This window comes from Pithys albifrons, chromosome 2 (genome assembly GCF_047495875.1).
Source record: "Pithys albifrons albifrons isolate INPA30051 chromosome 2, PitAlb_v1, whole genome shotgun sequence".
Taxonomy (NCBI): domain Eukaryota; kingdom Metazoa; phylum Chordata; class Aves; order Passeriformes; family Thamnophilidae; genus Pithys; species Pithys albifrons.
The window spans coordinates 50,973,340-50,998,873 of NC_092459.1; the positions used below are offsets into that span (position 1 = coordinate 50,973,340).

The following is a 25,534-nucleotide window of genomic DNA, read 5'->3' on the forward strand; positions in this document are numbered from 1 at the left end:
TGAACATTTCTGTTACCCTTCACTGAATTTCTTCTTCATATAATAATGCTTTTCTGCTTATTAAAAGTAATTTAAAAATTCTCAACCTATTAGCCAAGTCCTATTCAAATCTTAATATTTGACTGGTAAATTTGCGTAACAAGGTGGGCATCATACATTAATATTTTTAATGAGCTATTGAAGAAATCACTTTGCAAAGCTTGGAACTCCTAATTTTCTTCTTGACAAATATCTCCTAACTATGTACACATTCATGAAGTTTTGGCTTAATTTTCACAAGATCTTTCCTCTGTAAATGTTGGGCTTTTTCCAGCTTCTTCTGACCTCAAGATGCAATTTTGCAATTTTTCCAGCCTTTAAAACTAAATCAGAATATCCTCTGGGGTCTTTTATTTTTTTTTTGATAACTACAATTTCATATTGTTTTAAATTCTTGTGGGTCACATGCTGGATCTGTGCTTTAAAGTTACATCAAATGAAGGTAGTACCATATCTATGCAAGTTTGCTCCACAAATTAGATTTTATTTGTTGGTAATTATAATCTTTGCATCTCATTTTACTGTGATTTCTCAGCTGTGACTTTTTTTTTCTACTTTATCCCTGCCAACTTAGATGTTCAAAGTAATTTAGTTTGAAAAAAAAACCCTGCATGATCCTTCATCAAGGCAAAAAGAAGTCACTGCAACATTGATATTTTGCTATTTTAGACAGCCAGGAGTCAGTCAAAGAATGGTAATGTGTGGCACATAAGCCATTTGTTCAGCACTAATTATGAATTTTAGCAAGGACAGAAGACAGTCATTCATGTCCAAACAAAATCCTCAAATAATTTATCAAGTCTGATTTAGAGTCCAAGAGAATTGTAAAGAGGATGAGATAGAGATAATAAAACCTTTTGGAGAGACCTCTGATGTTATCTTGTTCAGGCAAGCAAATGGTAAATTGTCCCATCTGCTTCTCTATTGCAGATTAGATGGAATTCCTGCATTAAAAACAAACACACAAACAAAAAACAAAAACAGAAACAAACACAACAAGCTTAACAAAACAAAACACACACACACACGAACCTCCTGCTCCCAAAAATCCCAAATAAACCAAACAACCAAAACAAAAATAAAAAAGCCAAAACCAATCACAAATACATGTTCAAGTGTTAGCAAAAACCTTATTGTAGATTGGATCATAAAATAATTGAACAGCCTAAGTTGGAAGAGACATAGAAGTTCATCTGGTCCAAACTTTCATGTGAAAGGGAGCCCTGATGATATTATCTAGCACCCTGTCCTGTCATATCTTGAAAACCTCCAGCGATGAAGACTCCACCACATCCCTGTGAAGATTGTTACAATGATTGTTCAAACTGTGAAAACTGTTCTGTGATTGTTCAAACTCTGAAAAAATTCTTTCTTATATCAGGATGAAACCTATCCTTGTGTAACTTGTGCCTTTTGTCCCCTGTCCTCCTCTGGGTTCTTGTGTAGAGTGACCTTCTCTGTCCACTTTGAAGCTGCCCTTTAAGTACTAGAAAATTGTGATGAAGTCACAGCTGAACCTTCTCTTCTCATGAGAGAAAAGACCTAACTGCTTTTATTTTCCTTTTAGATCAGGTTTCCATCACTTGGATCATCTCTTTGGCCCTCCTTTGGACCCTCCAGTCTGTTCATGTCTTTTTTGAATTGTGGAGGTGAAAAGTGGACAGTTGATGAAGCATATCCTCCTTTTTGTTGGCTAATGGCACAGTTGCAGATAGCCTTCAGAGATGTAATTAAGAGTTACTCTCCTTTTACTATATTGAAACTCAACTAAATCTTCCTAACTACAAAGTATTAGGATATTGTCTACCCTTATCACTAGAAAGAGATTCAGGGAAGTAGAGATGATATATCTTCACTTTTACACACTTTCCACTAATAACATTATCACAACTTTTCCTACAAGACTCTTTTTTAATAAACATATATATAATTTGCAGGAAGATTTTGAGAAGGAGGAGTACTTTAAGTTAACAAAAAATTTCTTCTTTGTCCTGTTAAATTGTGGCAAGATTTTGCTGAGATGTAAATGCCTGATATAGCCATTTCCTTCTTTAACGTATGCGCACCACATAGCAAGCTGAAATATTCACAGACCATGAGGGTCTTTGCCTGGTCTCATTCAGAAGCCAAAGCAGAAAACAGTTTTTTCTTTCTAATGGAATCCATGTGCAATCTCAAAATACATCATAAAACTGGAATTAGATCTATCTCCAAATCTGCTCCAACATCCCAGAATCTATGTATTTACCCGCAGCAGGGGGCGAGGAGAAGAAAATATGAGTTCTTGTTAATTATCTCCCAGAAAAAACAGATAATTGTAGTCCCCATTCCATTGTATGAAACTACATGGGTATGGGGAAAGGGAGAAGGAAAATAAAGTTGTGTCAGAATCAGTTTGGGCAGTAATACCTAACCTAAAACTTAGCAACATGATATATCTGTTACAGAGCTTTCCTTTTCACTATTGCTATGAGCCTCATTCAGCTCATTCATCAGGTCTGCAATGCCTCAGTTGCTGTCTAAACACAGGACAGTCCTTGTCAGTTTATAGTAAACAGAATCACTGAATATTCTGAGTTGCAAGGGACCCACAAGGATCATCGAGTCCAACCCTTAGCCCTGCACTGAACCATCCCCAAAAGTTGCACCATGTGCCTGAGAGTATCATCCAAATGTTTCTTGAAGTCGCTCAGGCTTGGTGCTGTCACCACTTTCGTGAGAAGCCTGTTCCAGTGCCCAACGACCCTCAGGGTGAAGAATCTTTTTCCACTATCCAACTTAAACCTCCCTTGATACGACTTCAGGCCATTCCCTCAGCTTCTGTCACTGGTCACCATAGAGAAAACATCAGTGCCTGCCCCTCCTCTTCCCCTCATGAGGAAGTTGTCGACTGCAGAATTTACAATAGGAGAATAAAACTAACAGGAACAAGGAAGAAACTATATGCTATAAAACAAATGTATTTTCTGAGTTGGAATTTGGAAATGTCAAGTGATTTTTTTCTTGCAAAACCAGCTTTCAGACATCTCAATAGCCTCTCTTGTACTAAGTTTGGGCATATACCCCAAACACAAGTATAATACACAAAACAGTGTATTTTCTAACTATTTTGTATTTAACATTTCAAAGTATAATTCAGGTTTCTTTAACAGTAGACAGTTAAAAGTATGCCAATAAATGTATACGTCCAATTCTAAGAATAAATGAAAATAAAGGCATTGTTTGGTTTTGCATGAATGAATTATGGTCCTCACTTCTGTTCTGAGGTGAGAAAAAGCTCCCCTTGTCTATATCCATAGATTTCAGCAGCTTTGATGGAATTTTGTAACCAAAATCTTAAATTCTGCTGTCAAGTAATGGAAAACATTCTACGGCAGGTGAAAAAGAAAGTGTTTGGCAATAGACAGCATGGATTTTCAAGAGAGTGATCATACCTGACCAAGCTGACAGCAGCGGATGTCTTTTACCTTGGCTTTAGCAAGGCTCCCAACAGAGTTTCCTACAAAATTCTTGTCACTAAGTTGAGTCATTACATTGTGGATTGGTGGACAGCTAGTTGGTTAAAGAGTAGTTAGCTGATTGGGGTCAAAGGACAGAGTAATGGACTGTGCTTACTTGGAGGCTGGTGGCAGTGGAGTACACCAGTGGGTCTGCCTTAGGATCTGTTTAATATCACAGGAGCACCCTAGTCTGACCTCAGCACTGAGCCTTCTGTAGCAGAGCTGAACCAAGACCCAAGGATTTTTATTATATAGCCTTTGTAAACTGTCCATGTCTTCATTCTTTAAAAGATATGTTTAAAAATTGTGCTAAATTTTTCCTTCTGAAAGCCTGTTCTTATCATGTAGGTAACTTTTTAAATTGCTTACAGAGGGCTCCAGGCATGACTGAGCTCTGTTAAGGTTGAACAAGATGTTACACCTGAAAATTTAATATAGTGTGGACTCTAAATGATTCTTAAAAATTACATTTTGATTTTAAATTTAAGAAAAAAGAAAACAGTCAAAGTAGTAGGATAGATTTATTTGCTAATAAAAAAGGCCTGCTAAGTGGAAACTCTACTTCCTAAAAATTGAACTTATTTGCCAGAATGATCACCAAGTGTTATGGGTTTGGCCAGGTGGACCTAAATTTAGGTTTTAAAGTTCAGACTAGGCCTGAAATTGTCAGCTAACTTGAGCTGGGCTGAGCTAGCTAACAGCCAATAATATTGTATTCCATACCATACTACATCATCTCAAAGGGTGTAAAATCCAGTGTGTGGGAGTGGCTTGGTCAGTTCCACCATGGCTGGAGTACAGAGAAGACGTGCCGCAGTTGCTCTCATCTGTTAGGCCCTGCTCCTGCTGCCGCTACTTGCATTTTGTTTGAGTTCAGGGAAGTAGAAATATTTTGTTATTATACCTTTGCTTTCTTGCAGGGTGTCATTTAGAGTGCTTATGAATCTAGACTAATGGGCTTTGTATTAATTGGGAAGTGGGAGGTTATTCCTTGTTATATATATATATAACTTGTGTAAGTGAGTGTTGTGGTTTCCTCTTAATTTTCTCTTTTCTGTATAAATACATATAGTTAGTTTCAGCATAAACCTGGTTTTAGAGTTCTTTTTTTTCCCCCTCCCTCTTCTTTTTCCTTTAGCTGGTTGGGGGGAAGGAGGAACCCTTTCACTCTGTCCTGGACAGTTGGCGTTTTGCCAGCTCAACCCAAGACACCAAGTCAGAAAAAGTTATTGTGAAACCTGCTGAACACAAAAAGCTGAATTCAGCACTCAAATGCATTCACACAACTATCACTGACTGGGAACGGGATTGGCTTAGAGCATGGAAATGAATAAGCCTTTGCCAAGTGAAGAAAAACTGAGACAATTTCAGAAACCACATCACAGGAACATTTCCCCACTGTGCCTGTGGTTATGGTCTGGTAGTCTGCTGAAGTGAGGGAGAAGAGAGAAGCATGTGTCTGCAGGTATCAAGCAACAAGAGGGTTGCAGGATAGTGGCAAGGTGCCTCACTGACTGTAACTCTTTCTTAAAAAGCTGAAACTGTACTGAAAAAAGGATTTATTAATTCTTTACAGTCATTTGAAGAATGATGGATGTGTGTGCTTCTTAAAAGTGATACCCTGCTGGTTGAATCATAGATGTACTCCTCCTGAACAGGCATTTTGCTTCTCTGTACTGTTCTTCCCTCTCCACATGTGTGACAATTGATAACTGCTGTTATGGGAAGAGTAAATCAATAGACCTGTTTTTATTACATTACTGAAAGATCCTTTAAATGGCTTTTTTAACAGTAAGGAAAATTAATTTTACATGGAAATATAAATTACTGTGTGGTCAATTAAGTTATTAAATATATTTTGATGATGGGTTTGGTGATTATGGAACTGAATTAGGCCACACAAAGTTGTAGGAGTGAAAAACAGTTTGCCTAACCCTTCAGGACAAAACACTAAATCTAAAGCAGTTATTTAGCTAATGGATATTTGATTCAGATTTTGGTGGGACAGTGGAGAGCAATTCTGAAAGAAATTCTTAAGAATTACTTGATGACTACTAGACAAATTGTATTTTATTTTCCGTTATTTTCAGGGAGACTAGATAGTTGTAAAAGCTTCTGCTCTCAGTGCTCCTGAGATAGCACTTAGCAAGCCTAGCATGCCTGGGGAGATGGGGCTCCAGTATCAGCTGAGCTGCATTTCAGTACAGTCAACAGGTCTGAGTGCAGTGAATTCCTTTCCTTGCTATTTTTTTTCAATGTGGAAAAACCAACTCAGCAATGTAAGTCTTAAACTGCAAAATCTTATTATTTACCCAAAGGATAAAGAAGGTTTTTCACAAAAATAAAGCCATTCACAATCTAAATCTTGGTTCTGCTCTCTAGATGAAAGGTGCCTGCAATAGAAAGCTGGTCCCAGGAAACCAGGACAAGATCCCTGCCTACCCAGCAGGGCTGGAGTGTTTCTCCTTTGGTAATGAGCTCTGCCTAACACTGTGCACAGTACAGCAAGCATCATACAGTTATCTATATGCCAATGCCTGTGGCCACTGATCTGGCAGCAAATAGTAGTCATTAGACCCATGCAGATTATGCATGTACAGAGTAGGAGATTAACAACATCTGCTCTATTCAGTGATATCATGATGGGATGGAGCAGAAATATTTAAGAAGGTGTTTCCATTGCTTTAGGCTTTTCCTTCAGCACAGTATCATACTGCACCATATTCCTAGTCCCACACTATACATATACACTGCAAATACTTTAATTTTTCCTTATGCATGTCAGAAATAAAGCCTACACCATTAACATATTACGATATAACCTTTCCTGCCATGAGGCATTCAGCTCGTGCCTGACTAGTGTGAAGAACAGAAAACCACAGTCCACTGAAGAAAACAAGCAGGCAGCTGTATTGGGTCCTGTGAGCTATATGAAGTTCTGACATATCAGAGAGCCCAAAGATGCAAGCCAGCCATAAAACTCCCACTTTTTCCACCAAGAAGGACAGTGTTTGGCCACTGCTGAATAGTTGTAAAGCACTGGCTGTACACTTTACTGTGTGTACTGTGTCTTTGTAGGCAATTTAGTAAAAAGTCACACCATCCTCTCCTCCTCTGTCTACTGAGGAGACTTTTCTGTCCCGTAGTACAACTTCCATTGTAATGATAAAAAAACATGAGAAGTGTGAAAAATTCGTGGGGTTGTGTGTTTGTTTTAAAATCCATCAGCATATTATAGATATGTTATGCAGAATAAAATGAAATGAGAAAATGCTTTTTCTTTGCTAATTAAAAGAAGCCATACAGATACTGTAGTTATGGATTGGTCTGCTCCAACACAGATCCTTGGTGGTCTTTTCTACACTTACATCATTTTTTCATATGCTGCTAGCTAATATTTTCTCTTAATTCTGAGTTTTTGGCATTGCTTACTGCAATTGTAACACTTAAGGAACAGCCAGCCCTCACTGTACCCTGAGAATGTCTTTGGAGGGCAGGGAGAACAAAAAATGAATTATAGCTACTCAGTGATTTTTCAATGCATTTACATACAAGACTGGATACAAAGAAAGCAGAATCTTTGGCCCGAGTGACACAAAGTGGTTGCATCAAGGACAGTGGAAAGGCAGGAAGGCTGGATTTGTGCCTGAATGGTGAGGTTATTTCTGCAACATGGATTTTGCAGTGGTTACTGGAGGCCTGAAACAAAACACTACCTGAAATTGGTTATTTAAAGTGATAGTAGCAGTTCCTTTAATGCAACAAACCACGCTGGTTCTCCTGTTAATTTTTGTAACTGTATAAATTAGTTGACTGACTGCAGTGAGGTAGTGTATGGGAGACAGGAGGAAGGGGATCAGTGTTCAGAGCTCCCTCTGAGCACAGATTCGGGATGCCAGAGTGTGAGCATGATAAAAGGCAAAGATGAGGATTTTCAGAAAAGATAGTTGATTTTTGGGGTGTTTATGTATTTTTCAGGTAACATTGGTGGAACGTGCTTTTTACGAAACATTGTGTCTTCATGCCCTGCAGCCCTTTGTGTGTCCTTTACATACCTTGCCACCAGTCACTGCTGAAAATCTCAAGATACGTATTTGCATCATTTCTAGGTGATGAGAAGCTTCCCAAAACTACTAATTAAAAGACCCGCTGCAGTGGGTATTTCAAAAGAATTACTCTCTGTGAATAAAACACTCCAACCTTTGTTTGTACACCCTTCCTCTGTTCTGTCAGTGTGCCACTATACCCTGTAGTGCTTATCCATAACAGCAAGAAATTGAAAGTTGAAATTTCTGTTTAAGGAAGCTGAATAAAGTTTTCATTCTTCCAGTTTAACTACTTTTGAAAATAAACCCACAGTGTAAGGATGACAGAAAGCACAGTAAAACCTGAAGCCTCTTGCAGACTCTGAGCAGATGCTTTTCACTGGAGTAAGAGGGTAGAAATGGAGAGAAGGACCAGCATGAAAGCCAAGGAAAAAAGGAGGAAGATGTTTGGGGGAGATACAACAAAAGAGGTAAGTTGAAGAGAGAGACACAAGGAAATGAAAATCAACATTAGAAATATATAATGACATTACTTTCCTGGTAGTGCAAAGCTATGAGCCTGCTAATGGAATAAACTTGATGCTTCGTGCCATCAGCACTTGCTCACGGAAACTGTCTTGCTGGATGGAGAGGGTGGAACATTCCTGAATATGTTAGTACTATAAGCTCTTCATAGATTAGCATGGTCTGTCACAGAAATGCTTGAATTAGAAAAGGAAATGACCTCTCATACCAACTTTACAAGAGTCCTTACTGGAGTCTTACTGATCTACTGCATGCAAGTGACTGACCGACCCATCAGTGATCTGAGAACATTGCAAAATCTTATCCACAAGCATATATCCTGTTTCAGCCTGCAGGGAGTATACTCAATTTACAGCCAAGGCTGAAGGCCCTTTGAAAGCTGTTCCTTAAAGTCATACCCTCTGTCCTAAAGTCTGTCAAGGATTTTTCTCTTCAAAATATTTTAGGAGGGTTTTCTTGTGCAAGCTTGTCTTGTTTTCTTTTTGGCGTGGTGGAAAAAACATTTTTGAGAGTTCAGATAATCAGATTTACATTTCATTTAGCCAGTTGCACTGCTACTATTCTGAAAATAACTAGCAATATAGTTTTATCCTCCAATTCAGGGAGCTCTTGCAGCAATCACTAGACTTTGCTTCAGCTCTATCTACATCTGGGTCATTAATTTCTACATCAACAGTGCTGAGAATGAAAGTACAACTGGGCAATTGATGAAAACATTTAGTGGACACATAGGAATCTCATGAAATTGTTTCTGTCCCTGTATGGGCTCTTAGGGGTGGCAGCGTATGGACAGTGTTGATCTGTTGGCTCTGTGAAACACATTGCTGTGCAGAACTGGGCAGTGCAGAACCATTTTGCTTGGTATTTGTAAGTTGTTATTGGCAATGAGGACTGTAAAGTACCCTGCAGATGTACTGAACATGATTTGGAACAATGTAAAGATAACAATGGGAAAATAATCCATCTGTTAACAAAATCCAAATTTTATTGTAGAGCAATTCACACAAAAATTCACAGGTTAAGTATGGCCTTCTTTTGCTATATGGCAATACATTATTGTGGATAATAGTTTTGAAAGCTTTTGTAGGACATTAAGCATCAAATTCAGTTGTCTAAAAATGGCATTTATTTTGATATGTCCTTGGGCACAGTATGTGATATCCAGATGCTCCAGAAAAGTGTAGGCATCCTGTTTGTCTTGTGTCACATCTGCCAGACACATGTGCATGTCTGAAATGCCCTAGGGCATCCCAAATGGCAAGAGATGCCTGTTTTAGTCTGCTGAATCAATCCTTCTGTGTTTCTTTCAGGTGAGCTTAAATTGAAGCTAGTTTTAAGAGGGACTAATTTTAGGTGAACTTAAAGGAAATTCTTGTCAGACAAATGAGCAGCTCCTATATATTTATTCTATTTTTCCCTCAGTCCTATGATATCTTAATTGCACCAAATAACCCTAGCCACCTGTAAATATAGGCAGTTTCACCATGTGAAATTCATGCAACTAGATTGTGTCCTTAATTCCTATTGAGGCTCCTACCTCCTGTTTTTGAAACCATACCTATCCAGAAATTCTAACATGTTAGTTCAGTCTTTTTTCTTTTTACTAATACACTCATCCCCCTTAATTTGATTCGTTGAAGTGCTGAGGCCTGAACAACAGGCCCTGAGCCAGAGTTGACCTTTGAATGAACCTTCCAATCTAATGTTATATTTAGCCATGCATCTGCTTATTAGCCAGAATTCTGCTGAATTAATGTGTTTGTTATGAATGCATCTAACTTTCTGTATTTAGAGACTAGTAAAGGCCATGGAGGTAGATGGCTGGCCTTATTAGATATGAATGTATCTATCTCTGTACAACAGTAGTTGGTCCAAACTGACTCCCTGATTTCGCTCTGAAGCCCTGGCCAGGCTTTGGGTGAAAACCAAGGAGAGAAGAAAGGCAGATATTTTCCATACTAAATAAGTGATGTAAGCTTGTTTGTTTACGAGTATAAAAGCTGGACCCTTTCACAGCAAAGACAGAGACATCACCTACAAGTGGATACACAAGTGGAGTGGTTCTCCAACCCTTCGCTGTGATAAAAGCTCCCCAGCTGACATGTAGATCTGGATGATGGTAGTGTATTAACGGGGTAACTGGTGATGTATTTTTCTTAATCACTATAGACACTCTTTGTAGTAATGATTAGGTGCATTGCTAAACGTATCCTTTTATAATTATTTGCTTTGTAATTCTTTGCTGTTTTGCACTGTAGTTAATTTATATAGTTATTCTTTAAAGTTGGTCTGTGTGTATTTTGTGCTGCCCCTTGTCCCCTGGCAAAACAGGCATTTAATGCATAAATTAATTACAGTGTGGGATCAGAGTGGCAAACACAGAAGTTAAACAAATGAAAATTAAAGACAATCAGTGGTCACTAGTGTGGTTCCACAGGGCTCCATATTAGGTCCTATGCTCTTCAGAATCTTCATAAATTACTTGGACACAGGACTGGAAGGGATGCTTGTCTTCGGTTGAGCTGGCAAAATGCCAGCTGCCCAACACAGTGTCAGAACTTCCCTCCCCCTGCTGAGAAAAGGGAGGAAAGGGAAAAATCCCTCAAACTAGGTTTATGCTTTAACTATATATATTTATACAGAAAAGAGAAAATTAAGAGAAACTACAATATAACACACACTTACACTAGTTAGAAATAACAAGAAATAACTCCCCACTCCCGATCGAAAACAGATTCTGTTACTCTAGATCTATAAGCACCCTAAAAGACACCCAGCAAGAAGCAGAAAGTATAACAACAAAATCTTTCTACTTCCCTGAATTAAAAAAAAATGCAAGTAGCTACGGCAACAGCAAGGCCCACACAGCAAGACAGCAGCTGTGTATCTTGCCTCTACTTCGTCCATGATGGAACTGAGTGAACACCTCCCACTCCTGTATTCGTGTCTCAGGTTTGCATCATCTGATAATGAAATATTTCTTTGGTTCCTTAAGTCATGTGATACCTGTTTCTTCTAATCTACATAGATTCTCTGAGTCTGCTACTTTGAGGTCTAGCTAAAACTACCACAATGCTAAAACAGTTTGGAGGTGATACAAAATTGGGAGGAGCTGGTGACTTACCCAAAAGCAGGGAGGCCTTTCAGCAAATTAGAGGACTGGACAATCACCAACCATATGAAGTTCAACAACGGAAAGTGCTGGATTCTGCATCTGGGATGAGGCAACCTGGATGTTTGTACAAAATGGAGAAGGAGATGCTGGAAAGCAGTGCCACAGAAAGGAGTCTGGGGGTCCTGGTGACAGCAAGTTGAATGTGAGTCAGCAGTGCCCTGGCAGCCAGGAGGGCCAACTCTATCCTGGGGGGCATCAGGCACAGCATCGCCAGCCAATCAAGGGAGGGGATTGTCTTGCTCTGCTCTGCACTGGGATGGCCTCACCTTGAATACTGTGTGCAGTTTTGGCCAACACAATTTAAGAAAAATATTAAGCTCTTAGAGAGTGTCTAAAGGAGGGCAACAAATATGGTGAAGGGCCTTGAGGGGAAGCTGCGTGAGGAGCAGCTGAGGTTACTTGGTGTGTTCAACCTGGAGAAGAGGAGACTGAGGGGAGTCCTCATTGCGGTTACAACTTCCTTGTGAGGGGAAGAGGAGGGGCAGGCACTGACCTCTTCTCTGTGGTGACCAGTGGCAGGATCCAAGGGAATGGCCTGAAGTTGTGTCAGGGAAGGTTTAGGTTAGATATTAGAAACAGATTCTTCACCCTGAGTGTAGTTGGGTGTTGGAACAGGCTCCCCAGGGAAGTGGTCACAGCACCAAGCCTGACAGATACTCTCAGGCATGCGGTGACTCTTTGGGATGGTCCTGTGCAGAGCTGATTTGGACTCAATGATCCTTTCGGGTCCCTTCCAACTCACTGTATTGTGTGGTTCTGTGAATTTCCTTTCTTCATGTTTTAAATAAAATACAAGGCCTGTGATTTCTGATTGGAGGGTCAGTTTAGCCTTGACAGCGTCTTATTGTAATATGCTTTCTAGCACAGAAAAAAAAGCCCTACCGTCAAAGAAGTTTTTTAACTCCAAGCTACTTCTCTACTAGAGTCTGTTATTCCTATCAGTTTTGAATATTCCTAGGTAAAGTGATTAATCAGTTTGAGCTGATGTTATTGCTCAAATTGGAACCCATATTTTTTGTTTTCCAGGGAAGAAAAAACAAACAAACAAACAAAGCTAGTTTTCTATATCAAAAATACTCCTTCATATGTGACAGAAAAAAAGGCATCTGATTGTAGTTATATTTCAAAATACAAATGCACAGGATAGAAATGTGATACTTGTCAGGTTCCTAATACAAAAACCTATTTCAAATCTGCAGAGTTCAACTCACCTTGAAGCATGCTTTACCCAGCTCCAGGAAGAACTTCAGTTCAATGCACATCAAAATGGTGGGAGTTTCACAGTGGAAACACAGAACTTAGTTCCAAGCCTCTCAAAAGCAAACTGAGCAACATCTTAAGGATACATCAATGGAAACGATTTTATAATATTCTAGTGACAAATTAGGAACTAATTTCATTCCATATTGTACTTATGTAAATGTGACTGCTACCAAGGACCAACAAAAGACTGGTGCTTGATAATTGGTCACCATACTGCTTCCATCAAGGTCCCTGAGCTGTGTGGTCCACAAGAGGCGTTCTATAAGAATAAACCTATTCTCTTCAGCTGCCACCTGAGAAGTATTTAAGTACAGCTCCCTCTTACTGAAATTCCCAGTGTCCAGATATAACTCTTGATGATGACAAATTATCAAAAAGACAAAGCAACTGTTATATGTGAACAAGTATTACCTTATCCCTCAGTTTTTCTCACCTTTTTGCTCCTAATTCATTCTCCATAAAAAAGACTGCCAGGTTTTCTCAACAGAGCAGTCTCTTGTCTTGGAAGTTATGCCACTGAAACTCTGTAGGAGTTCTTGGGCAGAAAGATGCTATTCCTTTCACTAAAATCATTTAGAAGATGAAGGGTGTTTGTGGAGCAGTCTGTGTTTCCACAACTATCATTGAGACAGCAGCATATGCAGCAATTTGACTGCGACACTAAAAGCATGCACCCTGCGTGCTCAAGCAGGTGACATTGCTAGGCTGGTATTGCCCAACTTCTGACAGTTTTCCAGCTTGTGCAGCTGTTGAGAACATATGGGCCTTAATGTTTCTGTGGTTAGCAAGTCTTCCTCTTGCTTTTGCTTGTGTATACACACATAGACCACAGCCTGCCTCTACTGAGCACAGTGAACATTAAAATAACATATTTGTTTTCAGAACAAGATAGTAATGGATTCAACTCACCTTAATTATTGAATAGCTGTGTTGCCTTCGAACAAATCTGTAAGTATTGCCAGGTCTGTGATCTGCTTCTTTGATACTAGCACAGATTTTATTTGTGAGTACATTCAGCTACATCTGTAGGAGAGTCTGAAAACCCTGAGCTAAAATACAACTGGCTTCTTCCTGGTTGTAGTGAACATTTTACAGGTATGGAAACATACTGCATTTTAGTTGAGAGCAGTGATTTAGGTAGAAAGGTAGGTGCTGCAAATTTCAATGTTAATTAAACAGAATTTTGAAAGCAGAAGAAAGTGCTATGTCCTATTCTTCCAAGCTTGCGTTCAGTCCAATCTGTCTTTTTAATTGCACTGCAGCAGATTATTAAATTATTCAAATAAATAATGGAAGAAAACTTCAACTAAAATCCTGTTCAGGGGAAAGTGCCTTGTATGGAAATGATTTTATATTATTTTGTTCTGCATTCTACGAATACACAGCCATCAATATCCTTGCCTCAGTATGACGGAATTGCTCACGTTAATAGCTAGGTATTTGAGTCTTGATATGAATACTTATTTAAAATGTTGAATAATTGCCATCATGTTTTTAAACAGTCAGGTCATGAATAACTGCATAACCCTGCAGCATTATTTAATAATTCAGCAAATTCAAACCTTGAGGATTTTAGTTATTAAACTCCAAAGTGAAACACATGCATAAGCCACCTATTTTCTCATGCCCCAATTCAAGGTAGAAAGAAAATTCAATGGTCTTATCTTTTGGCAAATTATGCTTTGGATGGAAGAATGCTATGCAACAGAAATTGAATGCTAATCCTTCAAGAGCCAGGCTATTTTGAAAACCATCTGAGAGGAATTCATGTACCTCTGTTTGTATTCACAGCTGGAGAAAAAGATGGGAGTAAGGCAAACAAATCCTGGAATCATATAGTCACTGCTAGGAAAAATCCCTGTCTCCAAAAAATTAGAGTTTTGCTTACAATTCACCTCAGAAAATAAAAAAAAAAAATCTCCTTTTCAAGTATTGATACTGAGATATGGGAATAAGATACAAATCTATTCACCATTTTGCAGATCACACTAGTGCAAAAAGCTCAGCCTTGGAAGCAATCACTGATTAACAGTGTGGAGCATGGGAAGGGCTAGCCTATAGGAAAAATTAGACCAAAAATAACTGACAGTTATGATGCTTGTGGACCTTCAGCTTTGGGAGAAAGCATTGAGACTGACAGAGTGCCTACAAACTTGAATATCATTCCCTTTTTAGTAATTGCAATCCAGAAATGGTTGTCACATTCTCCTTTCATGTCCAGATAAAAGTTTGCACCTGCTTATGAGATGTCTGATATTTTGATTTTTCTAATTGAATTTTTCTGATTTTGAGTTTTAAGGCATACTGTCAATCCCAGATACAGTAGATACAATTGGTGCTATAGAAATTTTATGTTAAAAAAGGTTGAATCTGTCATTTAATCCAACCGCTTATATCTTCCTTGCAGACATTGCCAGAGCTGGTACATGTCAAATATAACTCTGGTTGAAAAAAAAGAGAATAGTTTTCATAACCTACTAAAAAGGGTCAACCAAATGAGCAAGTGTAAGATCAAAACTATTAATGGCACAGTACTGCACATGTGCACTCCAAAACTTTCCATAAAATTCATAATGGAGGTACACTTCTTACTAATAAATCCAACCATGAAATCTCACAAAAATGAGATACTTTCAGAAATTATCTTTCAAAGTAAGCCCTTACATCTGAGATAATTCCCATTTCCTACATTTATCCATTATTTGCTTCACCCTTAGCAATGATTCAAAGTCCAAGTACTAAATTTGATTTGAGAACTCTGTTAATCCAGGACAGTTCTTAATATTGAGCAGGATACATTGTTCATTAAGAAAGCAAATAGAGGAGAAGGTAAAAAGACAAACAAACAAAAGCTCAAACCAAAAAGACAAACTGAAAATCCATGCCAATGTGATGATCACAATGAAAGAAATGCCTCAATTTGGTTTTTTCAAGAACAAATCAGATTAAATTCACAGAAGTGTAATCCAGACAAAAGCATGAATTGTATCACTATCTGGTTTGTATCATTAATATTTCATACAGATCTGCATGCATTTTCTTCAATGAAAAACCCTCTCACTTCTGGATGCGCCACTGTTAAGTGCAACAACATGTTGACAGGTCTTTCCAGCTACTGGAAATTCTAAAATACATTTTCCAAAGAGATATTTTTTTACTAGAAATGTCCATGGCAAAGCGTGCTTTGAATAAGTTCATGCACATCCATCATACAGTGCATGGCTTTCAACAAGAGGTTTTCATCTTTGTGATACATTTCTTTTTTTTTTCAGATTGTTCATTTTCTTTGATTTGATGTTTAAAAATCACTCATGTCTTTGGAATGTCCTTTTATACTGTTCACTTCATGGAGATTAATCTCCACAGCCTTCAAAGTGCACACAAGAAGTGGAAATCTTAGATTTTCTTATGACTATATTTCTGCTCTCCCCACTACAATGAAGTAGCAGACGCCACTTGTTGAAATACAAAGTCAGAAGATTTAAAGCTGGAAATACCTTTCCTTAGGTCCTCTCATCTATGGCTTTGACATTTCAGAATTATTATCTTCCAAGTTGGTTATAAAAGACTCAGGCCATAAAAAAAGCTGAGAACAAAAGCAATGAATTTTGTGTTTCAGTTCCCTAATGTTAGGAAATATTTTCCTTCATTCAAAAGCATTTCTGCCTTCTATTTTCACGTATAGTATTTTCTCATCTTTCCTGCACTAAACCAAATAATCAGGCAAATGAAAATCCCAAACTTTGCTATTATCCTTCATTTCAATTTGTATTACTGGCTTTGAATTTGGATGGCACTGCTCTGTCTACTGCCTTATGTTGTGTTCTACATTTTCTTAAGGGCAGTCATAGAGGATAAGTCTTATTATCAGTAATTTTTGCTGCAAATAAAATATTAGAAAAAATGAATATGAGTTTGTGCATGTGTCTTTATTAGGAGTGAATGAGAGGCGTACACATGTTTTGGAAGGTCCCTTGTGGATTTAAGATAAAATCTATCAAGCAGTAGTATAAATAACAACCACAAACTGTAGTGTACAAATAACTCATGTTGGAAATAAGGGTTGGAACAATGTGTAACAGAAGCATTCCTGAGATATTGCTGAAATACATTAATGTAAACATTTAAATGGATAATTTTGAACAATGAATGCATTTGTAATCATCAAACTGTGCCTGTAAATATCATGAAAGTATGGAAAATGTTTACGTTCATTAGATATTGTATTTACTATGGCTATGGCAGTCAACATTGCCTGACTGCTACAACAACTTAAGATTGATGGAATTCTTAACTTTTGATGGAATTCTTGACTTTTTGTTGATTTGTTTACCCTAACATTAACTTATATCTACTATGCAAGTAGAAGGATGTCTGTGACCTGATTATCCTATAAATAGTAATAAGAAAGACTTTGAATTACACCAATGACTCCACATGTTACCTATTGTTATTTACCCTACATAGCTTGTTTGGGTCTTTTTCTCCCAAATGTATTATACTGTGCCTTTTCTAGAAGTGACAACAGGTGGCAACATGTCCTTGAGTATCATTACTAATTGATACATTTTATATTAACTTACTGTAAAGGAATTCCAATGCTTCTAGAGAGATCTCAAGTGATGGCGAACACAATCTCCAGATAAAAACATGAAGGCTTTGACATACACTCTCTGAAATTGAAATTGTTGTTAAAAAATTGCTCTATCATATTGTCCAGATGGAATTGACTAAGTCAATTACAAGTAATCACTCATTTCATGTGCAACTGACTGACACTTTTAATGAATATTTTCTGTGTTGTAGGTTTATTGACAAAAGTATGCAACATATTGCTCCCGGAAGAGCCAGAACATTTTAATAGAGTGATATGAATGACAGAAAAGAATGTGGAAGACAATTAATGACAATTAATTAGTTGTACTAATAGACCTTGACAACCCTGGGGTACTAGCCAAATCATTACATTATGTACACACTGTGTTTCATATATAATGCAGAAATCCTGGCAGGAGGAAAAACAAGGACTAACCTTCTGAGATATACTTGCCTTTGTTGAAAGCTGATTGATTTTGCAGATGATCCAAGCTGATAGATAGCAAAGCAAACATTCCTTCATCTTCTCTTGGCTTTTACTAGAAAACCAGAACAAAGCAAATATTGTTGTTTAGTTTGTCAAAGTCTGAAAATGTTATGGCATGTATAAATTATAGACCATGATATAAAAGACCTTGAAATATATTTCAAGAATCATTGTTTTCAGGTGCTTTCACTGGTTTCAGTCTCACACGTTAGTTCCTGAACTAAGAGAAAAATGGCCATAATGAACCAAAACTCCTGATGTCTGAGTGGGTTTTTTTTAATATTTATAGTCAATTCTTGCATTCCTGAACAGAACAAAAAAAAATATATTGCTTTTATAGGTACTATAGGTACTATAAAAACTGTGTGTGTATACATGAGGATATATGTAGGCTGCTGAAGGCGTCAGGAGTCAATGAAACAGAAAAGCTGTGGAGTGCCTTTCTCATAGGAAACGGCATCACATGGAGGGGAATCACTGTTGCAGCCACACTGCTGCCACCGGTCTACAGCCTTCTTCCACTGACGGGTTTCTCTTGTCTATCTAAACCTTCCTCCCTCCCACCCATCCCTGAGCCGGCTTCCTTCCAGGAGCGCGGCGAGGACCGAGGATCTTTCGTGTCTCCCACCGCCCCCTAGCGGGATCTGCCTGAAACGCAGACCACCTGGTGGCCCTTGGTCACCCCGTCCAAACCTCAGCCATCTACCCAAATTTTCTTGTTAAAACTTAGTCTCGAATAAAATCAAAAATATTTTCTGTAATATTTTAATTATTTGATTAATATAACTACCAATAAAACTTGCTAAGGTGAAAAAAATGATTTTTGATTTTTTAAAATCATTTTATGTATTATTATTCTCAGTATAGAGCTTCTTTTATATTTAAATGTAGTGCAAATCTGAATAAGGTCAATATAGAAATTCATATGTGATGTCCTTCAGTGTCTTTCAGATTAACTTGCTGTGTTTTCAGATTGTGCTTCTTTCTAGCCACCAAAACTTAAAACCCTGGTTAGGATTGGGATGCCAAAACAATCCATTGGGCTTTTTGCTCAGTAGCTGTTATGCTTCTTGGCAAGATGTGAAAATTCTGTCTAATACCTGTCTGCAACCTTTGTCTGCAGAGCTGCTTAGAAATGTGAGCTCATCATAAAATCAGTGATTAACAGAGGCAGAAAGAAAGATTACATTTCGCCATAACATTTATAGTTAAGACAAAGATTTTGTTTTAAATACATACAATGTTTCTGGTGCTGAATTATGTTTTAGGTCTTTATGTATGGCTGTAATAGCCTGGAAGCTCCAAGTCAGCAACTGTCATGTCTGAAGGCATCTCATTTTCTGAGAAATCATTAATTGCTTCCTGATGTGAGTGCTGAGGGACATGATGGTCTTGAGAGCATGAAGCTGTTTGGTGGCTCAGTTTGTGGAGTCTGTGTAAGGAAAGCCTCTTTCTAAGTTAGAACAGGAATTCGGATAAATTGTTTCTGTGGGGATCATCAGTGTGGCCACAATGATTAGTCCTGCAGTGTAAGGATCCCTTTTATGGATTTGATTCACAAAGCTCATTGCTATACTGCTTTCCTGAATATCTTTAGTACTTTCAACAAAAAAAGACAGGCAATGATGCTATAATTTTTGTTCAGTCTTTCATTGCTTTTATTTTCATCCCTAAGTTGAAAACATTGGCAACCAATCATGTTTTTATGGAAATAAACCTTCCTTTATTTATAGAATAAAAGAAACAATAGGCTTTCCCCTACCAGTCCTGCACTGGGAAGTTTACAAGGGAACCAAAAGATGTTTCACACATTTTTAAGTGCATATTATTGCCTTAATGTGTTTTCTAGTTTTCATGAAAATTCAGAATAATTTCTTGCAACATATACTCAATTCCCAGTCTTATAATAAATCTGCACATATCCACCATCAGAGCAAAACACTTATTTAAAACTCATGGTGAGCTGTTACAGCAGAGACCAGTGTTAAAGTGAGCTGTTTTATTATGGTACTTAACATCAGGGCTCCCAACATATGCACTAGCACTTCTTAGAAGTAGTCTGTGGGTGGAGCAGATTGCATATCAAGGACTTTTACAATTTCACACTGAGACTTCTACATTTCCATTTCAAAGGCTGGTAGAGACCCTATTTGTTCTTGATGAGGAATTCCTTCTTGAAATCAAATAGTATTGAGAGCAGGGAACAAAACTGAGTAAGTAACAACAAGCTTTTTATGTGCCATAGAAAAGCAAAACAAACTTGTGCAGTTACATCAGTATCACTCGACTCTACATGAACTCATAAAAGGATCACTGTTTTATGCAGAGGTTCAAGTAGTCCAAAGAGATTTTACTTCTGTTTTACCATTTTACTTGCAGTTTGTAGTGTGTGTTTCCCTCCCCTGTACCTAAGATTAGCCCTTATTTTCTGGCTCACTTGGCTAATTAGTACGATCTTCCTCCATCAGTAAAGTTATTCAATACTTTTTTCTACAGTTATCAGCTAACTGGCTACTTAGGACTGCTTTCCTGCTTTCAGAAAAATAATTTGCTTGGCGGAATATAAATAGTGAACAAAGAAGTTAATCCAAAATGTAGTAGTCACTCACAATTTCCATAAACTCGTGTGCAATGGGTGACAAAAGGAGTTCTCAGGCACATGTAGATTGTATCCACTTGTGCTGTGACCACCTGAAATTCTGAGAAATAAATATACTTTCTTTAGCACCGTGTTATAAATACTTATCCTGCCTTTAAGGCTATTTTTGAAAAACATGTTGACAAAAGCAAGGAGTTTTTCTCAAATATTTATTAGGTTAATGAACTTTGCAATTTTTTTTCATAGAATCATAGAATAGTTTGGTTTGGAAGAGACCATGAAGATCATTTAGTTACAATCCTGCTGAATCATTTAGATTGGAAGAGACCTTTAAGATCATCAAGTCCAGACAAAAAACCAGCACTGACAAGTCCACAACTAAACCATGGCCCTAAGTGCCATATTTTTGCAAAATAATGCAGCTTTCTCAATGGGAATAAAAGAAGCACCTGTTTTCCTTCAATTTTCTTCTGTTTTGATAATTAAAGCAGTGGCTTGGAAAGCTAAAGATACTATTTTGAATTTCGCAGTCTCAGCAGAGCTTGCAAGCAAGTTTACCACTTTGTGGGCTAGTGTTCTGATCACTAACTAATTAGCAAATATCTCAGCAGCAGCAGAAGCAGAATCACAAGCAGCCTCATCCAGGAAGAACAGGAGGGTATGAAGAACCCCACATGGCAGCCCATCCTGGGCTGCTTCATAAAATATGGGGTTAAATGGCACCTCTGCAGGGAAGGAGTTGGGGTCACCTCTGATATTTTGGTGTTCCTGGCCATAGGATGGGAGATGGTTCTGTGTGGTATAGTATGGGGTAGCTGTTGGCATGTTAAGCACCATAGGTGCTGCCTGTGCTCTATAGGACTAAACGATTTTTCAGAGGTTGGTAATGACTGAAGAAAGACTGCTAGGCCCAAAATCTGGTCTTGTATGCCTCAGTTCTCCATGTCTGTACTAGGACATAAATTCTGTATTCCTTCTTATCCTCAATGCTGACACTAAATCACCCTTAAAATGCAATTATATAAGGACACTTCACCACCACCACCACTTCCCTTCCCTCCCCCAGGAGATAAAACCTTATTGGCTTTGCCTAAAAGTTTTCACTTAGTTTTTAGACAGAATAATTTGCAAGATATAGCCTTGATTGTCTGTGAGAATACTGATTTAATTCTTACATATCATTTTCTCAAAATTTCCTGTAAATATGGAGTAGTCTGAGATGATTAGTACCTATTTGGGGTTTTATTTATGTGATGAAGGTTACAAGAATTCTGTTTATGGATTATATGCCAGTATTAGTTTTGAGGGCAGGTAATTGAAAGTTCTTTATTTTGAATGTGGCCTCCAAAAGTTGTGAAGCTGCTGAGTTTTACTATTCAAATTAGACATGTCAAAAGTAACCTTTAGTTTAATGCTCAATACATTAAAAGCAATTTTTCTGATGTTATTGAATTGCTTTTGTTCTGTATGATTTTAAATTTTTTTAATATAATGTACTTTGTATTAAAGTTTAATAGCTGAAAGCTATTGTAGTCTGTTATGTGATGTTTTTCCTTTATGCACCTATGTTCATGTTTGCTGAACAGTGCTAGCAATAGCCAGAGAGCAGTTCCCAGCCTAAATTGTGGAGCCAGAGATTTTTATGTTCTTTATGCCTCATTTGAACATGTCATTAAATTACTGATACACTGTGCAACTCCACTACAATTTTTTTTCCAGTTCAGTTAATCTAAAAATTTCTGAGGAATTAGATAAATGAATGTACACACATTTAAATTCAAAGCAGATTGCTGGATTTGGTGTTCTCTACTGCTTAGGAAAATGACTCATGGATTATACTGGGAGATCCCTTTCTGGGAAAATCTTATAACAGAAACTGCTAATTCCAGTATGATTAATTTTCTGGTTGTTTTCCCAAAGCTGCTCTTATGGGAACTCCTTAATTAGTAGTATATTTTAAATCAATTTGTGTTTTTCACCAGCAGTCAACCATATTAATAATTTTTACTTGCTTTTATTTAGAATTTCTTGATGTTCAGTTCTTTGGAGGCCCTTTCATGTCTACAACACCATTAATCCTACAGATCGATGAAAGAAAGAAGCAATTATGCTCCTCAAATAATTCTGGATAACATATGCAGCTGTACAGCAAATGGTAAAAGAGTGGTGGGAAAAAAATGAGTGGGAAACCTTGAAATGTTCGTGTCCTCAAACACCTCTGTGATGCTATCAAGAAACCCAGTGAGTGTACATCTGCCTTTCAGCCAGGAACATCTCACACACTCTGTGTCTCTTTTTCAGAAATCTTTTGAAATGCTGTATTTCAGACCCGTTCTCTTAATTGACATTAAATGTTTCTTGTCTGCAGGCAAAATACTCTTAAACTGAGAGAAAGGCTGAACCTCTTTGTTTCCTTGGCAGTCATGTGGGGAGAAGACTTTAAAATGACCATCACAGGCTGTCTGCAGGTGAGTGAACACAGTCACTCAGTGAAATGGGAATGAATGCACACATCAATCTAAAAACAATTGTATCTACAGGAAAAGGCTGCCCAAAAGCATTCTCTAATCTTGTGGTGAATTAAAAAAAAAAAAAAAGTGCAAACAAACAAAAAAATCCCAATAATCAAACAATTAAATTTATAATGTTATTAACAAATATTATTTAAATTTATGGAATAATAAAAGAAAGGAAAATGGACTCATTTCTAAATATCAATTTTTAGACTGACATAAAACAAATGTTCATTTTGATTTTCTAGATGAAAAGTCCTTTCAGTTAAACTTCAATGCTTATTTAAGTATTGAAGCAGCTCAGTTTAATTCACTGTAACCAATAATATTGCCTAGCTAAACATAAAAATATTGTTCTGTGAGTAAAACACAGTGTCTCACATTAACAAATTTATTCAAATGCTAAGTGAATCTGGAATTATTGAAATAAAATCAAAAGTCAAAATTAAATAAAACCCCAAAACAGAATTAAAAAATCTTTAAAACAGGATTGAAAAGGCATGATTTTTTTAGGGGAAGGGAGCTAATTCATTTTGCCTTTCCTCTTCTGAATGTAGCCAAACTTTCTGTCCCTCATTCAGCTACATGTGGAAAACTCATCAATCTCTACAAGATTTTCAAGACTTCCACAGAAAGGCCATTGCTGTTTGCAAAGCCTGGATAAAAAGTATTAAAGTTATGTCAAAACAGCTCATGTATTCTAAACATACCAAGCACAGTGATTATTACACGAGTAACTTTTTTGTTTGGTAATAAAGAATTTTTTTCATCAATACAGGTACAAAAGTATATTCAATAGGGTAGTAATTTGGGTAAGTTACCTACTCTGGTTTTCTTTCATTTGTGCAGGTTGCTGTTTTGGAATTTGGCTGTACAGCCTTTATTTATATTGCTGGGTATACTTAATGTGTGCAGATTATTGGCTTCAGTGAGTTTACCCATCAGAGTAAGTAGCAGACAGTGTTAATACATATTCTGAAATTTTGTTTTAATTCATTGTTAATGTATTCAGTCATTGCCAGACCCCCTGAAGAAATTTGAAGACTGTTTTGTGAAAGGCAATGTTACTTTTACTCTATGTTACTCTTTAGTTTGAAAACATGAAATGGCCGTATTTGTTTTTAAAATCTCCCATCCTTTGGAACCAAATAGGTAGAAAATCCCACCACCACCAATACAGAGAAACAAAATCCCACAGAATAATATAAGACCATTTCAGTGCAGAATTTTTGATTGTGAAATGAAAAATAAACAAAAAGATTAACTGGCATTCAAAATCCAATATAATTCATGTTTATTTTCACTGTGTACAGAAGGTGGAGCCAAATTCATAAGGATCTGTGAACTTTTACTTCACTCTTTCTTTGAATGCTTTTCTAATGCGTTTCTGGAGGGACAGCTAGTTCAGCGGACATATTGATTGAAATCAGTTACAATGTTGGGATAAATCCTTGTAAGATAAACTTTTCTGGTGTTTAAGCAGTCTGTAATGAAGTTTAGAAGTTTCTTGGCACAGGAGAAGAGCATCTGAGTCTTCACATATTGTCCTTCTCCCTTTCTGTCCATCACTGAGCCAGGAGTGAATTCGTATTTCTAAATGTAACATGGAAAGGAGAGCAAAATGGGTATCACCATGAAGAAGTTGTGGTGAGACCTTAGTGATATGAATTGACAAGCACTGACCAGCACAAAGAACAGAAAGGAAACAATCACCCCAATCTTTGAACACTGTATTTTCCTTCTCCGTAATCCTCAGAAATTTTAAAAAGAAAGACCCACTTAGCTAGCTTATATTTCAAAATGTAACTAGAGAACAAATCAGAATAATTTGGGGCTTCAAGGATGGAATCTGGCATTAAGAAATTTTGCTTCTAATTCTAGTTGTGTCATGAGCTGTCTGTGACTCAGAAGAGCTGCAGGTATTCTCCACAACAAACTCCTCAACTCTGTAAAAGGGTTGCTATAATGTAATTTCTGCAATAAAATTTATAAAACACAGACTGCAGACTGATGACTGTGCAACAGTGCAATATATTTCCAGAAAAAAGTTACTATTTACTAGGCTGGGATCTGATGCAATGACATCACAGAAAACTTCCCACTTTCATACGAGGTGCTTCAGTTTTGATATTTTTTCCAACAGAGTTTCTTTTAAAATATCTTTTTCTTTTATTTTGCAGATGGTAAGAGCAGAATCTATCTTATGGTGACGAAGCCTACTTTTCCCCTGGGCAATATCTAACTTTGAATGAAATTAATCTGAGACCAGTTTCAACAAGGAATGGCAGATTAGCTCACTAAGAGACAATCTTGTGATTATCCCATTTTATTATTATTATTCTTACAATTATCAGAAAGTATTCTTATATACTGTGTGCTGTGCCACCCAAGTGGGACCAGATGCTACCTTGAGGGATGACAATTGCCTTGAATTGACTGTTTTGAACAAGCAATGACCCTTTTAAACTCAGGTCAGGGAGTGGTTAAGGTTGTGTTTTTCAGACCCTGTGGTACTGGGTGCAACATCTTGCAGTGGGCTCCAGCCCAGTCACCCCAGCTGAGAGAATGTGCAAGCACTGTGGCCAGCAACTTCAAAGCTGTGTTGTATTTTTATGTGATGTAAATTCCTCAAACAAGCAAAAAACACTGGGTGTTTTGAAAAAAAAAAAAAAGCATTAGTCTGCACTTTTAGGAGCTTGGGTAATCAAGAAATGCCACATTATTGTTCCTTAGATGTTCTGAAAAGCTTTACCTCCATAGGATATGAAACAGGGTCACGTATTATTCACAG

General features: G+C 37.4%; 1 long non-coding RNA gene across 1 annotated transcript in view; it reads left to right on the forward strand.

Moving 5' to 3' along the window:
- LOC139668883 (uncharacterized) overlaps window positions 1-25,486 on the forward strand; it is a 36,129-nt gene extending 10,643 nt beyond the window's left edge. The window contains exons 2-4 of the long non-coding RNA XR_011697135.1: window positions 22,599-22,698; window positions 23,593-23,689; window positions 24,924-25,486. This is a non-coding gene — a long non-coding RNA (uncharacterized lncRNA). The remainder of the gene's footprint in view (window positions 1-22,598; window positions 22,699-23,592; window positions 23,690-24,923) is intronic.
- Window positions 25,487-25,534: the final 48 nt, after the last annotated feature.